The sequence below is a fragment of the Notamacropus eugenii genome, chromosome X (assembly GCF_028372415.1).
Source record: "Notamacropus eugenii isolate mMacEug1 chromosome X, mMacEug1.pri_v2, whole genome shotgun sequence".
NCBI classification, from domain to species: domain Eukaryota; kingdom Metazoa; phylum Chordata; class Mammalia; order Diprotodontia; family Macropodidae; genus Notamacropus; species Notamacropus eugenii.
The window spans coordinates 72,937,966-72,956,633 of record NC_092879.1 but is presented as its reverse complement, the minus strand read 5'-3'; the positions used below and the strand labels follow the sequence as shown (position 1 = coordinate 72,956,633).

At 40.4% G+C, this 18,668-nt stretch overlaps 1 long non-coding RNA gene across 2 annotated transcripts in view; it reads right to left on the bottom strand.

Moving 5' to 3' along the window:
* Positions 1-7,334: 7,334 nt before the first annotated feature.
* Positions 7,335-18,668, bottom strand: part of LOC140515178 (uncharacterized) — a 34,618-nt gene continuing 23,284 nt past the window's right edge. The window contains exons 4-5 of one of the 2 annotated variants that reach the window (XR_011970870.1): positions 17,410-17,510; positions 7,335-8,467 (exon numbers count right to left, since the gene is read on the bottom strand). This is a non-coding gene — a long non-coding RNA (uncharacterized lncRNA). Of the gene's footprint in view, positions 8,468-17,409; positions 17,546-18,668 lie in introns of both variants that reach the window. The other variant, XR_011970869.1, reaches the window with a different exon arrangement.

Genomic DNA, 18,668 nt, shown 5'->3' with positions numbered 1-18,668 from the left:
TTAAATAAAATATAAAAAGCCAGGTGAAGCATAAGGAAAGAAAAGACAGTTTTCAAAAACCATTCACACATCATTCATCTGTCTAACAGAATTAAACTCATAGTGATTACATCAGTTTTTAATTATACACACATGCAAAATGTCCACCTACAAGTACTAACAAGCAAGTGCCGGCAGGTGAGGGCATTGCACTTTTTCAGAAGTCCAGCAGACATCCAAAGGAACATGTGGATGGGATGACTTGTTTATAATATTATACTACATGATTACAGGACACAATACTGTGTCATCAAAATTTCAATGCAAGAAAACACCACAAATTTGCAATAAATTGTGAGATTTAATGGGCATCAGATTTTTTAGTAAAAATGGTTTATATATATATATATTGGAATGATGCAAATTTGCAAAAACAGAAAAACCCTTAAAGTGTTAAAAGAAAGTAGACTTCTAGGGTTCTCTGAGCAATTTCCATGCCTTCCCTCTCTCTCCTTGGCCTAGGGAATTGGACTGTTCCCATCTCCTGCCTGTGGACTTTGGCCAAGTTCCTTCACCTCCCTGTGACACATTTTCTTCATCTGTAAAATGAGGGTGAGGTGGGGAATGGATGAACAAATTGTGGTTAATGAATGGAATGCAATGCTACTGTGCTATAAGAAATGATGAACAGGAAGACTTCAGAGAGGCCTGGAAGGATTTATATGAACTGATGCTGAGGGAAAGGAGCAGAACCAGGAGAACTTTGTACACAGCAACAACCACAGTGTGCGAGCGCTTTTTCTAGTAGACAGTGCTTCATTGCAATGTAAGGACTTTAAAAATTGCCAACACACTCTTGAGGCAAAATGCCTTCCACATCCAGAGAAAGAACTATGGAATTTGATCTCAGAATGAAGCAAACCGTCTTCTTTTGTATTATGTTTTGTTTTCTGATATCTACCATTCATTTTAATTCTTCTATGCGAGATGACTAAGGTGAAAATGTATTCAATAGGAATGCATGTGAAGAACTTACAAAACTGAAAGTCGTCCCAGGGATGGAGTGGGGAGGGAGGGGAAATGGAGGGGGAGGAAGGGGAAAAAATCTAAGATATATAGAAGTGATTGTAGAACTCCGAAAACAAATAAAATAATTTGATACAACTAAAAAAGACTGTAAAAAATAAAATAAATTATAAAATGAGTGTGTGGGACTAGATGATATCTCTAATTCCCATGATCCTTTGCAAAACCACCTGACCCATTCAAATTGCTTGGGATCCATTGTCTAAAAGGCAGGAAAAAAAACAATCCGTCTACATCTTCACTGGGCCACCTCTGGGCTAGAATCTTACTGATCCTTCAAACCAGGTTGTCCAAGAATCTTCCCCTTCACCCTCACAACCAACCAGCCAGAAGTGATCTCATAGCACTTGATTCACATCCACATACACAGTATATTCTAACTTCTATTAGTTATCTGTGTTTTGTCTTACCCCTTCCAACTAGAATGTGAGCTCCTTGAGATAGGGCGCCCGCAACACCAAGCACAAAGTTTTTCACTTAGAAGGTGCCATGAAGCTGAGTGGGATAAAGGAGATACGTTTGACTAGGAGCAGCATGATGTGAGAACATGAAAGGGTCGGGGCTGTTCTGATGAAAGAAGCCAAGGTTAGTTTCTGAGCAGTAGCTTGATATGGAATGGGAAGAGGGAGAGGGTAGAGTTGAAAGCTGGCCTCAGAGCAGTCTAAAGGATTTTAGAAGTCACCTAGTCCTTTTACCCTTTCATGTTACAATTAGAAAACGGAGTAGAGCCCAAGAGCGCTGTGGGAGTGAGGGGTCTACATTCCCATTTGCCTGGCACTTAACAGTCTGCTGCTAATCTGATACTCATCAGGTGAACACTGGGAAGTCCTCTGAGCTCCATTGTTACAGAGGAGGACTGGGGTCCAAAGCAGAAAGTGCCACAGGAGCAAAAGTTGGTGACAAAGCCAGTGGCAGGAATATAGGGTCACGCTCTTTTCCAGGTGTTCTTTCTGGACTTCACCGAACCCATTTGATCACACACACACGCGCGCACGCACACACACACACACACACACACACACACACACACTATCACATCTCTGAATGGATTGGACAACGAGACCTGGAGCTAGCAAGTGGTAAAGATACCTTTTTGACTTGTGGGAGGGTGGCTCAAAAATCTGTCAGAGCTTTGGAGAGGGAAGTAAGCTTAGCAACAGTTGGGGGGAAGAGATGCTTTGACACACACTCATTCCCACTCCACCAGACTCTCCACCACTGTCAATCAAAACCAGTCTTTCCTTCCCCCCTTCCCCCAAATATGTTCTTTCTTTGCATGGAGAATTTCCAAGCTGGCTTGGTCTACAAGTAGGAAAGAGTGGTGCGAACTGTCCTCCTGCAGTTCTTTGGAAGCCCTCACTTCTCCCTAATTTCCCTGCTCTCTCTACGCACCAAGACTGAGAGGACACGCACTCCTTGCCCCTACCAGCCTGACCTGGGCACCAGCACATTGGTACCTTCTGCTGAGAAGGTTCCACTTTCTGACAGTGGTGAGCCCAGGCCAGCCTAGGTTTCAGTCGGGGTGGTTGCCTGTCCAGAGACAACCCTCGTGGACTTCAAACTTGTGAATCTGCAAACGCTTCAAGCTATTACGTGACTGATCCACGTTATTCTCAAGCTAATGTTTAAAACGCCATCCTGCATCATGTGGGATCGAAAACCTTTGCATTTAATCAATAGATGTTGCTGCCTATATCTACCCACTGTACACGGTTTGCTAAGTGTGAGCAAGTGTGTCTTACCCAGTGCTGTGGGTTCTGCTTGCCTTGATGTGGACCCCAAAAGGTACCTGTTGAATGGTTGTTAAACAAGCTCCCCTCAGTCAGAGGAAAGAGAGCAGCTTTTCAAGACCTGTGTGTGAACTACATTTGTGAGCAACATATATCCACCATCATCTCCCAAACTGCTGACACTTTATGCATGTGGTAATAAGACCAATAAAGATTGGCTTTGTGTGGGCCTCTGCCAAATCTCTGTGATGTGTGCTTGGTTTGTGTGTCTGGAGAGAGGGAAGAGGGTGGGGAAGGCAAGGTAAAGCCAGACCCCAGCAAGAGCACCGGTATAACTAAGATCCAGACAGCCCTTGGACCTGGCCAAGTTCAAGTGCTATTGAAAGCATGAAGCCCCCTGTGCGATGACCCTGACAAAAGGATCCTGCAACCTCTCTGCAGTTGATTCCAAAGCTTGGGTCTGCCACCAGCTCCTGGTCCTGAGACCTCTGATCTTAAGGACAGACTCAGTACCCTTCTAAAGGTAGTACTTGTTCCACTTTTGGATGGCCTTAATTGTCAGAAAGGTTTTCCTTACATCAAGCCCAAATCAGCCTTTTGGTGATTCCTAACCATTGTACGTAGATTCATAAAATGTTAGAGCTAGAAATAACTTGCGAGATCTAGTCCTATCCCCTTATATTTAGAGAGGAGGCAATTGAGTTCCAAACAGAGGAATGGCCTGCCCAAGGTAGCAAGGGGCAGGTCTAGGATGTTAACTTTACTGGGACTTTACTGGAACTGAGACCCTAGAAATAAGACTTTTATAACTAGGAAGAATCTTAGAACATAGGATGTCAAAAGGAGGTGGACCTTGGAAAACAGTACATAGGATTTTACAGCAGCAAGTAAAATTTAAAATATGGAATATGAGAGCTAAACAAGGCTTTGGAAATAGACTGTAGATAAAGAACCAATACACCTAAGAAACTACTGAGAAGAATGGGAAGGCATATGACCTGATGCAAAGTAAGTAGAACCAGAAAAACAAAATGCACAAAAACTACCACTAGGTACTTGAGGAGAAAACAAAACCAAACTTAAACTCATATGCATGGCTGCAAGAGAAGAGATGAGAAAATCACCTTCTTTCACTGCAGAGATGGGAGACTGTGTGTGGAACACCACATATACTTTCTAACTCACTGTATATATGGCTTATTTTTGCTTTGTTAAAGTTTCTTTTGATCACTTTGCTAAAAAGGATGACTTTCTGAACAGAGAAAAAGGGATATATTTGCAAATGAAGGTGACACAAAAAGAAAAAAACAGGAAAACTTTTTAAAAAATTTTATTAATTTTATTTATTTTCAGTGCTTCACAATCACTACCACACAACTTAGATTTCTTTTTCCCTCCCTCCCCTCCACCCTACCCCTCTCTCTCTGAGAAGGCATACAACTCTACATAGGTTCCATACGTACATTTCTATTAAATATATTCTCACCACAGTCGTGCTGCACAGAATTGAAATCAGTGGGAGAAACCATACAACAAACCAAAACCCAATACAAAAGAAAATGATTCACTACATTCTGCAATTGAATTCCATAGTATCCTCTCTGGATATGAAAAACATCTTGCCCCCAAAGACGACTGGGAATTTTTTTTACGTCCTTGCATTGCAATGAAGCTCCCAAGTCCACCAGGAAAAACTCTTGCACACTGTGGTCGCTGCTGTGCACAAAGTTCTCCTGGCTCTGCTCCCCTCGTTCAGCACCAGACCATACAAGTCTTTCCAGGCCTCTCCGAAGTCTTCCTGTTCATCTATTCTTATAGCACAACAGTATTCCATTACATTCATATACCTTAATTTACTCAGCCATTCCACAATTGATGGGCATCCCCTTGATTTCCAGTTTTTGGTCATCAAAAAGAGTGCTACTATTAAGAAAATAGAGCACAACTACAAGAGAGTCAGAACGAGGCAACAAGTTGAAGTGGATCAAGTTTTTGGCCTGGAATTACGAAGACCTGAGTTCAAATCTAGCCTCAGCCACATACTAACTGTGTGGCCCTGAGAAAGTCATTTAACCCCTGTTTGTCTTAGTTTCCTCAATTTTCAGATGGGGAGAGTAAAAGCACCCACCTGCCAGGGATGTTGTGAGGATAAAATGAGATATTTGTAAGGTGTTTTGCAAGCATTAAAGTGCTATATAAATGCGTACGTTTCATCAAAATAGAATGTTAAACCTAGAAAGAATTTTATAGATACATGCCACCCCACTCATATAACAGAGAAAGAAACCTCTGCCTGCAAAGCACTTGCCCTAGGTCAACTAGAAAGTTGATGGCTCAATTGGTAGAATCCGGTTTTTCAAAATTCTACTCCTGTGCTCTTTGCAGAGAAGACCCTAGCACTATGGCAAAGTGTTTCTGGGAGAAGTGGGTTGGGGGAACAAGACGGAGAATTTTGCAGTTTTGCCCGGGACCACATTAATAAACTATGGCAATACATACATGGGGCAGTGATGAGCTGTTCTTCCACTCTTGGATGAAAGAAGAACTTGGGTTGTCTATAAGAATTTCCATGGCCATCAGGGGCGTCTGAAAACTGAGTGCCTAAGAATTTTGAAATCTCCCTCCTTTAAGTAAGAAAATGCAGTCAGATTTCCAAGGTGTCACCAGCATTTCCACTTTCAAGCAGGAAAATCCTCCCACCACTGCATTGCCAGCTAAACTCTGACAACAGTCCTAAATTGACAGCAAACACCCTGAATTGGGAGGACAGGCAAGAAGAGACCCAAATCCCTGTGTCCTTCAATCAGTCCAAAGGGGCAACGCCATCTAAAGAACTGGCATCTGGAAGGAATTAAGCTGATTTGGCTGGGAAATGAGAGGCTTGGACTTGATCTCAAATGTTCTGTGTTCTAAGATCCAGTTCTCATATCCTCTGTTCTAAAGTTCCCCTGAAAATTCTAATACCCTTTTGCTTTGAGGTCTTTCCCACATCTGACATTCGCCGTTCTGTTCCTAGTTTTAACTTTCTGTGTTCTCCAGTTCCTCTCATTTCTAACATTCCATGTTTGAAATTAATGGTGTGTTCTAAGTTCCCTTCCAGCTCTGACATGGTACGTTTTAAGGTCCTCCCCAGCTCTAAAATCTGTTAACACTTGCTAATATTCTAACGTTCTTTCCAATTCTAGCATTCTATGTTCTTTGATGAACTACACTCTCTAAGATTCCTCCCATTTTTATGTTCTCTGGTTCTCTAGCTACCCTGAGATGTTCTCCAGCACTTACATGTTACCATACAATGGTACAACCTGCTGTACGTAAGGGAATGTTTCCAGGCTGAGCCATCCCATCTGACCAGGGTTCCTCCGTAAGTGCTACTTCAGTCGACTTTACACATTCCTTCTTATGGTGAACCCAGGGCTAGAAAGAGGTGATAGAGAGTATGTGGCCAGACTTTTAGAGAACTACGCCACAGACATCTGCTGAGTCCTTGGCAAGGTGTTTCCCAACACACAGTGTTACCACCCAAAGATGGGAAAGCTTTTGGGGTTAAGCAGCATGAGGAGCCAGGTCACTGGAAGTAGAAAGGGATGTGAACTAACCTGGCTGCCTTGCCAGTCTCTGAAATCTGGAGCTAAAAGACATAACTAGAGACAAAAATAATAATAATATTGGGGGCCAAGGATGGTGCTGCCCAAGGCTCTCCTCCAGGAGGCTGTATGTAGGAGTATATCAGAGACGCCCATCATGGTCCTGTCTCCAATGATTCTGGCAGACACTGTATAAAAGCCAGGAAAGGAAGATAGGAGGGCTCCCAAACAACCACTCTGCCTGAAGGCAGCAGAATTTGCTAACCATTAATAATTCAAATTTCATCCCTCCCCTGGGCCTCTGCAAGCAACTAAGGGAAAATGTGATATAGTCTTGGAGCCCCTCCCTGAGAAGCATAGTTTGAATGAGGAGGGTTCTCCTGGTTGTGGCAAGTCTTTCTTACCCCATGCTGTGGCTGGATGGTCAAGTCTCATGCTGCCCTCTAGGTCAGGTGGGACTGCTTCACCTCCAGACATGCATGTTTCCTGTTTGTTTTTCATTTTTTTTACCTTTCAGTCATGTCTCACTCTTTGTGACCCCATCTGAGATGTTCTTAGCAAAGATAATGAAGTGGTTTGCCATTTCCATCCCAAGCCCATTGTATAGATGAGGAAACTGAGGTGAGCAAGGTGAAGTGACTTGAACAGGGCACACAGCTAGGAAGAATCTGAGGCCTAATTTGGATCCAGAAAGATGAGTCTTCCTGACACCAGCCCCAGAGTTTTATCCACTGCCCCATCTGAATGCCCCTATTTTTTGTTCACTCATTTTCAGTCACATATCACTCACTGGGACTCCTTTTAGAGTCTTGTTGGGGTATCTTTCTTACCTTTGCCCTATTGGTGTGCCTACCTGGACAGGTGTACCCCTTTGAATATGGTGGTCTAGAGTCATGCTTGGATTCTGAACTGAAGGGAATTCTTTAACATTAAAAATAAGCTTTGAGTTCATAAATGGTTTGTTTTGTCTTTAAATGCTATTACTCGAACAATACTTATCCGTTTTGTCTATGAAGACATCAGAACAGTGTAACAAATTATGTGTTATCACTCAACAAGAAAGATTAAATTGGAGAAGTCAGAAAAATCCAAAATACAAGATAACGACAAATAAAACTGTCACAAGCAAATATCTGCCACCATATGGTGGATATGACTTTATCCCATCCAGTAGCAGTTAACACTTAAGTTGGTTTTTTTTTTTTGTTTTTTTAACCATCAAGCACTAATGACAACATGAAAAGTAGTAAACTCCTGGCTTTAGGGACTCAGGCTCCTTTCTTTTCCCAAAATCTAAAGACACTTCTGAACTAGCTGAGGTGATAACTGAAGGTGCAAAGATAATAGGGCAGGACTGATATTCTCTTTTCCATGCACAAAGAAAATCCTAAAATGATGGAATCATTTGAGGGGGGATGTTGTTGTTTGCAGATGCTGGAATGATCAGGTGTCACTAGGACCATGCCAATCCTTTGCCTCTGCCCTGAAACTCATTTTTAAAAATCCAGTTCATCCCTCTTAAGAAAAGGGAGCCAAGTGTCACCAGGACTTATTCAGGAAAGGCAAAGGGGAAGGCATTGACCAGCTCGCCAGACTCATCCTCCACTTTATTGTAAACCCACTTGCGATTCCAGCAGCACTTGACTCCACATTTCCTGGAGCTGCATCTGGGGCATGGGTAGAAGCAGCCAGCACAATCAACCTGCAGGCAATCACCCAAATCGATACCATTGCAAATCAGCCTGCCTTTACGGTCATACTTTCTCCTGCTTTTCTTTGGCCCCATGAAGATTTCGGGATGGTAAGAAAACACATAAGGCCTCTGCCTAGGTGCTGGGCCAGGGTGTGCAGCAGCTCCTTGGGGTTCCTCTTCCTCCTGGATCTCAGGCTCAGCAGCTGTGGCCTGGGCTACTGGATTTTTCCCTTTTGAGGAGATACCTAGTACTTGCTTCTCTGCCATCTGGCCTTGAGTAGGGCCAGCCCTCTCCTCCACATCTGCCTGGCTGGTATTGGATTCTTCACTCTGCATTTCAATGTCAATAATTGGTTGCAGGATCCTGCTCTTCTCTGCTTTGGCACAAACTCCTGGATTTTAAGAATGAGAGGAGAAACATGTCATCATTAAAAACACATGAATGTAATGGGAAAGCTGATTCAGAGGTTAGCAATGTCACAAAATTAGGAAAAACAACACTTGGAACATAACTTTAATTTTCAAAATATTGCTGTTTCTTGTGAAAATTCAACTTAACCATTATCATTAGCTAGACATTAACTCATTTTCAAACTTTCTAAAAATTCCCATCAGCTGATGCTGAATGACTGAAAAGATTCCATGTGTAATCCTTGCCTGAAGATAATTCAAAGAACAAAATTTTGATGAATATAGGACAGTTTTCACCTGATCCCACAAGAAAAAATCTAGTACAGCTAGATCAGGTGACCAAGGAGGCCAAGTAAGAGAACTCCCTTTACCTGTCTATGGATCTGAAAAAGCAGCATCCAGAAACCTTTAAATGAAATGCAAGGTGGAAGGAGCTTCCCATCATGTCAAAATTAAAATGAAAAATTTGTTATTCAAAATTCACAAAACAAAATAAATGTAAAAGAAACTAAAATGACAAATGATTTTTTTTAAGTTTGTGGCACTCAGTTCTCTATATAGTCTAGAAATGAGGACTTTATCACTGACATTAGCTGTAAAAATTCTTTCCCAGTTTTCTACATCCCTCCTAATTTTGGTTGCGTTGGGTTTGGTTGTGCAAAAACTTTTCAGTTAGATGTAATCAAAATTATCCATCTTGCACTTCATAATGCTTTCTATCTCTTCTTTAGTCAAAAATTCTTCCCTTCTCCATGAATCTGATAAATACACTATTCCTTGCTCCACCAATTTGTCCATAGTATCAATCTTTATACCTAGATTGTGTACCCATTTGGATTTTATTCTTGTGTACGGTGTCAGGCATTGGTCTATGCCTAGTTTCTGCCACACTTTTATCCAGTTTTTCCAGCAATTTTTGTCGAAGAGTGAGTTCTCATCCCAGAAACTGGGGTCCTTGTGTTTGTCAAACAGTAGATTTCTATATTCATTGTCTATTGTGTCTTGAGTACCTAGCTTATTCCACTGGTCTACCCTTCTGTTTCTTAGCCAGTACCAAGTTGTTTTGATAATCGCTGCTTTATAATACAATTTGAGATATGGTAGAGTTAGGCCACCTTCCCTAGCATTTCTTTTCATTAGTTCCCTTGATATTCTGGACATTTTGTTCTTCCAGATGAATTTTGATATTATTTTTGTAGCTCTAGAAAATAATTATCTGATAGTTTGATTGGTGTGGCACTATATATGTAAATTATTTTAGGTAGAATTGTCATTTTTATTATATTGTCTTGGTCTACCCACGAGCAACTGATGTTTTTCCACTTACTTATATGTGACCTTATTTGTGCGAAAAGCGTTTTGTAGTTGTGTTCATATATTCCCTGAGTTTCTTTTGACAGGTAAACTCCCAAATATTTTACTGTGTCTACCCCAGCTTTAAATGGGATTTCTTCTTCTATCTGCAAAGAGTGATAACTTAGTTTCTTCTTTGCCTTTTCAAATTCCTTCAATTTTTTTCTTCTCTTAGAGACACAGCTAACGTTTCTAGTATCACATTTAATAATAGTGGCGATAACAGACATCCTTGTTTCACCCATGATCTTACTGGAAATACATCTAGCTTATCCCCATTGCATACAATGCTTGCTGAAAGTTTTAGTTAGAAACTGGCTATTATTTTATGGAAGGTTCCATTTATTTCTATGCTCTCCAGTGTTTTCAATAGGAATGGGTGTTGTGTTTTGTCAAAAGCTTTTTCTGCATCTATTGAGATAATCATGTGATTTCTGTTAGTTTTCTTCTTGATATGATCAATAATACTAACAGCTTTCCCAGTATTGAACCAGCTCTGCATTCCTGGTATAAATCCTACCTGATCATAATGCATTATTCTCGTGATAAGTTGCTCTATTCTTTTTGCTAAAATCTTATTTAAAAAAAAAGAACAAAACTCCTTCAGATACCTCTAAAAAGAGAATCTGACCAAATTTTAGAGTGGCAGAATTCAACAGAAGACAGAAGGTGGCAGATTTTGAACCCAGGAGAGATTGGAAGGATGACAGGAGGCATCTGTTGCATAGGGCTGGAAGGGCAGCAGCATACAGGGCACAGGCTCTACCAGCATAGACCCTGCCATAGTAAAGCAGAACAGGAAGCCCTGGAAGTTCTGAAGCAGCAGTAGCACTGCAGAATCTCAAACATATCAGCCCAGGATGGGAATCCAGTGGAACTGAATGAGAGAGAACCACAGAACCCCAGGAAACTTCTGCAGCAGCTCCTGAGACTGTCAGCTAAAAGATTAAATATCTGTAAGTCACCTACTTGAACTTCTGGGAGTCAAGATGGCAGAATGATTGATAATTGCTATCTTGCTACTCTTGTGGACCTAGAAAAACTCAGAGAATATTTCCCCAGGTAAAACCCAGGAGCAGTGAGATCAACCAAAGGGGTAAACAGTCTCTTAACCCCTGAGACTAGGAAAATCACAAAGATGGCTCCCTCTTTCTGTGGCTGAAGGGGACCAATACAGGACTAGACCCGTCACAGACAGCTCCACTTCAGCAAACTGGGAGGAGATCTTGAGACCCAGAGGGGTGTAACCTGTAATTGTCAACACCAGGAACCCAGGCCTGTCTCAGCACAGTCAGGTTAATTGGGAAGACACTAGCGCAAATGGAGTTCACCAAACACTGAGCCTGTCTGTGCTCAGGAGAGGAGACCTCTTGTGGTCAGACCACCCCTCCCCCACACTTCACACAGATAGCTCCAGTGTAACTCCTGGGAAACTCAGAAAGACTTTACCTGGCCTCTACATTGGCATATCAACCAGCTCAGCACCAGGTAAGCTACAGCATACTAGGTTCTAGTTGAAAGATCCAGAGGCCACAATACACAAAGTCTCAAGTTCCAAACACAAGATCCGTGGAACAGAGCCCCCTGTGCCCCAGAAGCAGAGTTCTGCTTTAAAAGTCAGGACAGGAGAGATCATCATGAGCAAGAAGCAAACCAGAAAAGATAAGACTAGAGAATCTTTCTATCAGAACAAGGACCAAAACACAAATACCAAAGAGGTCAGAATTTAGACTGTACTCCCATCTGAAACTTCAGAAGGGATCATAAAGTGGCCTCACACCAAAAGAGAATTCTTAGAAGAGCTCAAAAAGGATTTTAAAAGCCAAATTAGGGAAGTAAAAGAAAAATTGGCCAACGATTTTTAAAAATATGAAAAACAAATCATGGAAGAATTTAAAGGGAAAACTGGACAAATGGAAAAGGAAGCACAAAACCTAAGTGGGGAAACTGGACAAATGGAAAAGGAAGTGCAAAAACTCACTGGAGAAAATAACTGCTCAAAAAGAACAAATAGACAGATGGAAAATGAGATGAAAAATTTAACTGATGAAATCAATTTGTTAAAAATTACAATGGGGCAAGTAGAAGCTAATGACTCTACGAGACATCAAGAATCAGTCAAACAGAATCTAAAGAAAGAAAAGATAAGAGAAAATCTAAAATATTTCATTGTAAAAACAACTGACCTGTAAAATGCATCCAGGAGAGAAAATCTAAGAAATATTGGGCTGCCACAAAGTCATGATGAGGAAAAGACCTTAACAATATCTTCCAATAAATCATCAAGGAAAACTGCCCAGAGGTCCTAGATGCAGAGGGCAAAATAGTCATTGAAAGAACCCACCAATCACCTCCTGAAAGGGATCCCAAACTGAGAACACCAAGGCATATCATTGCCAAATTCCAGAACTATCAAGTGAAGGAGAAAATACTGCAGGCAGCCAGAGAGCAAAAATTTAAATTTTGAGGAGCTACAATCAGGATCACACAAGACCTTGCAGCCTCTAATGAATAGGTCAGAGGAACTGAAATATGATATTCCTAAAGGCAAATGAGCTGGGTACAAAACCAAGGATCAATTACCCAGCAAAACTGAGCATAATGTCAGGTAATGAGATGGACAATCAATAAAATACGGGATTTCGGGACCTTACTGATGAAAAGACCAGAGTTCAATAGAAAATTCCATCTTGAAACACAATTCTCAAGAGAGGCATAAAAAGGTAAACAGGGAAAAACAAGTTGCTATTCAGTATGCACAAATTATTTCCATCCATATAAGGGAAGATGATACTTGTTACTCTTGAGAATTTCATATTTATTATGATATATAAAAGGGATAGACATAGACGGAGGGAGTGGGTATGAACTAAATGATGGGATCATAAGTGATTTAAGGGTGGAAATGGATTATAACGGGAGATGTCAAAAGGAAGAGGCAGAAAAAGGAAAATTACATCACAGGAAGAGGCACAACAGCATATTAGAGTTGAGGGAAAGAGGGGAGGGGATGAATATTGTTTGAGGTTTGCTCTCATCTGATATGGTTCAGGGAGGGAAGAGCAAACTCTGTTAAGTACAGAAATATAACTAGCTATATAGGCATTAGGACAAGAAATGAGAAAGAAAAGGGAGGGGTGGCTAAAAGGAAGGGAAGAAAGAGTAAGGCAAAAGGGGAGTAAAAGGGAAGGGGGCTGAAAGAAGGGAGGGAAGACTGAGGGAGGTGGTGGTCAATAATTCAAACTATTGTGGAAGGGAAAGGAAAAGGGAGAACTAAAAGCATAAACAGGGCAGGGAGGAAGAGGATGAAGGGAAAGACCCAGACAGTAATCATAACTATGACTGTGAATGGGATGGAATCTCCCATAAAATGGAGGTGGATAGCAGAATGGACTAAAAGCCATAATTCAACAATATGTTGTTTATAAGAAACATATTTCAAATGGGGGTGGGGGGTGGGGATACACACAGGGTAAAGGTAAATGGTTGGAGCAGAATATATTATACTTCAGCTGATGTAAAAAAGCAGGGGAAGCGATCATAATCTCAGACAAAGCAAAAAAAGAAATAGATCTAATCAAAAGAGATAAGGAAGGGAACTATATCACGATAAACCGCACCTTAGACAATGAAGCAATATCATTACTAAACATATATGCTCCAGGGGTATGCCATCTAAATCCTTAGAAGAGAAGTTAAGGGAGCTACAGGAAGAAATAGATAGCAAAACTATACTAGTGGGGGACTTCAACCTCCTCTTCTCTAAACTTGATAAATCTAACCTCAAAATAAACAAGAAAAAAGTTCAGGAGGTGAGTAAAACTCTGGATAAGGCAGATATGATAGATCTCTGAAGAAAACTGAATAGGGATGGAAAAGAATGTACATTTTCCTCAGTGGTATGTAGCACATATACAAAAATTGACTATGTACTAGGGCATGCAAACTTCACAATCCAGTACAGAAAGACAGAGATAGTCAATGCATCCCTCTCAAATTATGATGCAATAAAAATTATATGTAATAAAAGACCATGGAAAGATAAACCAAAAATTAATTGGAAACTAAATAATCTAATCCTAAAGAGATAGGGGGTTAAACAACAAATCATCAAAACAATCAACAACTTCATTCAAGAGAATGACTATAATGAGGCAACCCACCAAAACTTATGGGATACTGCAAAGCAATTCTTAGGGGAATTTTATATCATTGAATGCTTACATGAATAAAATAGAGAAATAGGCGATCAATGAATCTGGCATGCAGCTGAAAAGGCTAGAAAAAGAACAAATTGAAAACTCCCAAAGAAATACCAAATTGGAAAAGCTGAAAACCAAGGAAAGATTAATAATGCTTAATAAAACTGAAATTAAGAAAACTATTGAACTAATTAATAAAACTAAGAATTAGTTTTATGAAAAAACCAATAAAATGGATAAATCTTTGGTGAAACTGATTTTTAAAAAAGAGGAAAACCGAATTACCAATATCAAAAATGAAAAGAGTGAACTCACCTCCAGCGAGGGGGAAATTAAAACAATAATTAGAAATTACTTTGCGCTACTGCATGCCCACAAATTTGACAATCTAAATGACATGAATGGATATTAAAAAATATATAAATTGCCCAGATTATCAGAAGAGGAAGTTGAATCACTAAATAACCCCATCTCAGGAAAAGAAATTGAACATGCCATCAATGAACTCCCTAGGAAAAAATCTACAGCTTCATATGGATTTACAAGTGAATTCTACCAAATATTTAAAGAACAGTTAATTCCAATACTACCTAAACTGTTTGGGAAAATTGGTGAAAAAGGAGTCCTACCAAATTCTTTTTATGATACAAATATGGTTCTGATGCCTAAAGCAGAAAGAGCCAAAATGAAGAAAGAAAATAATAGAACAATTTCTCTAATGAATATGCATGCAAAAATTTAAAATAAGATATTAGCATAAAGAATGCAGCAACTTATCACGAGAATTATACATTATGATCAGGTAGGATCTATACAAGGAATGAAGGGCTGATTCAATATGAGGAAAACTATCATCATAAATCATACGATTATCTCAATAGATGCAGAAAAAGCCTTTGACAAAACACAACACCCATTCCTACTGAAAACACTGGAAAGCATAGGAATAAATGAAGGCTTCCATAAAATAATAAGGAGTATCTACCGAAAACCATCAGCAAGCATTATATGTAATGGGCATAAGCTGAATGCATTTCCAGTAAGATCAAGAGTGAAACAAGGATGACCATTATTACCGCTGTTATTCCATATGCTACTAGAAATATTAGATTTAGCAATAAGAGAAGAAAAAGACACTGAAGGAATTAGAATAGGCAAAGAAGAAACTAAGTTATCATTTTTTAGAGATATATCATGATATACTTAGAGAACCCCAAAGAATCAAGGAAAAAACTACTTGAAATAATAAACAACTTTGGTAAAGTTGCAGGTTGCAAAATAAATCCACATAAATCATCTGCATTTCTATATATTTTTAACAAAGCCCAACAGCAAGAGATAGAAAGAGAAATCCCAATTAAAGCTATGGTGGACACTATAAAGTATCTGGGAGTCTACCTGTCAAAACAAACCCAGGGACAATATGAACACAATTACAAAACACATTTCATATGAATAAAGTCAGATGTAAGTAAGTGGAAAAGCATCAGTTTCTTGTGAATAGGGCAAGCTAATATAATAAAAATAACAACCCTACCTAAATTAATTGACCTATTCATTGCCATACCAATCAAACTACCAGATAATTATTGTCTAGAGCTACATACAAAAAATAATATCAAAATATATGTGGAAGAACCAAAGGTCCAGAATATCAAGGGAACTAATGAAAAGAAAAGGTAAGGATGGTGGCCTAGCCCTACAACATCCCAAATAGTTTTTAAAGCAGCAATCATCAAAACCACTTGGTACTGGATTAGAAATAAAGGGGTAGACCAGTGGAATAGGTTAGGCACTCAAGACGCAGTAATAAATGAATATAGCAATCTACTGTTTGATTAACCTAAGAATCCCAACTTCTGAGATAAGAACTCACTGTTTCAGAAAAAGTGCTAGGAAAACTGGATAAGTGTGGTGAAAACAGGTTATAGACCAACGCCTGACACTGTACACAAGAACAAAGTCCAAATGGATACATGATCTAGGTATAAAAAGTTTTGCTATAAACCAGTTAGGGGAGCAAGGAATAGTGTATTTGTTAAACTTATGGAGAATGGAGAAATTTGACCAAACAATAGATGGAGGACCTTACGAAGTGTAAAATGTGTATTTGGATTACATCAAATTGAAAAGTTTTTGCACAAACAAATCCAATGCTACCAAGAGTTGGAGGGAAGCAGAAAATTGGGAAAGAATTTTTGCAATTGATGTCTGTGATAAAGGCCTCATTTCTAAATTATATAGTGAACTGAGTCAAATGTACGAGAATACAATTCATTGCCCAATTGATTAAAAATGGTCAAATGATATGAACAAGCAGTTTGCAAAGTAAGAGATTAAAGCTATCTATAGTCATAAGAAAAATGCTGTAAATCACTGTTGATGAGAGATACGCAAATCAAAACAACTATGAAATACCACATCACACCTATCAGATTGGCTAACATGACAAAACAGGAACATGATAAATGTTGGAGAAGATGTGGAAGAAGATGAGTCGGAATACTAATTCATTGTTGGTGGAGCTGTGAGCTGATCCAACCGTTCTGGAGAGCAATTTGGAACTATGCCCAATGGGGTACAAAAATGTGTATTCCTATGACCCAGCAATATCGCTTCGAGGACTGTATCCCAAAGAGATCATAAAAATGGCAAAGGGGTCCCACATGTACAAAAAATATTTGTAGCAGTTCTCTTTGTGGTGGCCAAGAACTGGAAATTGAGGGAATGCCCATCCACTGGGGAATGGCAGAACAAGTTGTGGTAATTGAACGTAATGGAATACTATTTTGCTATGAGAAATGATGAACAAGAAGACTTCAGAGAGGCCTGGAAGGGCTTCTGTGAACTGATGGTGAGTGAATGGAGCAGAACCAGGAGAACTTTGTACACAGCAACAACCACAGTGTGCGAGGAATTTTTCTGGTAGACTTACCCCTTCAAAGCAATGCAAAGAACTGAAAAATTTTCAATCAACTCTTGAGGCAAAATGCCTTCCATATTTAGAGAAAGAACGATGGAATTGGATCACTGAAAGAAGTAGACCATTTTCTCTTGTGTTATGTTTTGTTTTGTTTTCATGGTTTCTCCAATTCATTTTCATTCTTTTATTCAACATGACTAAGGTGAAGATGTATTTAATAAGAATCTATGTGTAGAATCTATATAAGATCCCACGCCATCAAGGGGAGGTAGGGGGTAGGGAGGGGAGGGAAGGACCAAAGTGAGGGATGGAGGGGGGGAAATATAAGATATATCGGAAGTGAGTGCAGAAAACTGAAAACGAACTAATTAAACAACATTAGGGTTTTGTAGTGAGGAGTTACGGGTCAAGGAAGGGAAGGGTGGTGTCTCACCCCCCAACTTACTGAAGCCAGTCAGGAGTCTCTGTGGTGCTGCTGCTTCACTGTTAGACTCACAGAAGGGGCAGCCACTTGATGTTCAGGCGCTGATCCAGAAAAAGGCCTCTCTGAGTGAGAAGGAGGAATGGGTTTTCATCAGGACCTGGGCACCAAACAAAATTTTGACTAAAAAACCCAAATACAGGAGAAAAAAACATGGAGCAGGTAGACTTGGTTGTTTGGGTGACATTTCCTGGAAGTTAGTGCAACTTTGCCCTCTGTATCCAGGCAGCCCCCTCTTTGTCAGCCCAAGCATCTACCCCATTCACCTGTATCCTTCAGGGCTGGATGCTTGGCCCACTCATCCCCTGGTTTCTAAACTAAACTAAAGGCCATGTAAGTAGCGAATTGGGAGGTGGCAGAGGCAAGCAGGACCAAGAGTAATCTCTGTCAGGGAATGTTTCAGTTTTTAAACATGGCGAAGTCCTGCCTTCAATGAATGGGTACTCTTTTAGATACCTGGGGTGGGGTGGGGTTGGCAATGTGGCCACTGTGGAGGTGTTCATCAAGAAGACCCACCACTCCTCTGGATCACCATCTAGTCTGCCCCTTGACCTATTTAATTCTTATCTTTGGGAGCTCTGGGATAATCCAGGTTATTCATTAATTAATAACTTCTTGACTTATGTCTCCATGAATCACCTCAGAACAAAATTCCCTCATCAGATAACAATTAGTTATATTACATCATACATATCCAATGCCCTCCCAATTATTCCTGATAGGTCGAGGGTTTAGTTGCTTATATGGTAAAGGCCTTGCCAGGCCTGAGGGAACCAAGGGGGCACTCAGGGCTAGAATAAAACATAACCGTGGAGGCTTTAGTATTCTAGAAGCTCCCTCTGAAGCTCACTCCCCCCCACCCAAGACCTTGCCCTTTGACTCTCCAAACAGGTGTGTTCCTTGAGCAAACCCCCAAAGAAGGGAGGAGTATGGGGGAAAACAGACTGAGGAGGTCACCTGAAAGGAGGAACTGTCTGGCTCAGGTCATATCTCCTCTTTTGCATTATCTTTCCCCCCTTCCCAATTCTCACTCTCCCACCTGTACCAGGACCATCAAAGCAGCTGACACTAAAGTGTGAAAGAGGTCCCCTGTCCTCTTCACAAATCTCCTCTTCCTTTGGGTCCATCTCTCCCCTTGTGGCCCTGGCTCTCCAGTTTGGGCCACCCAGTTTTCCAGGCATGCCTGAAAAGGCCAGCCTACTGCTCCTTTCTCCTCCTCCTCC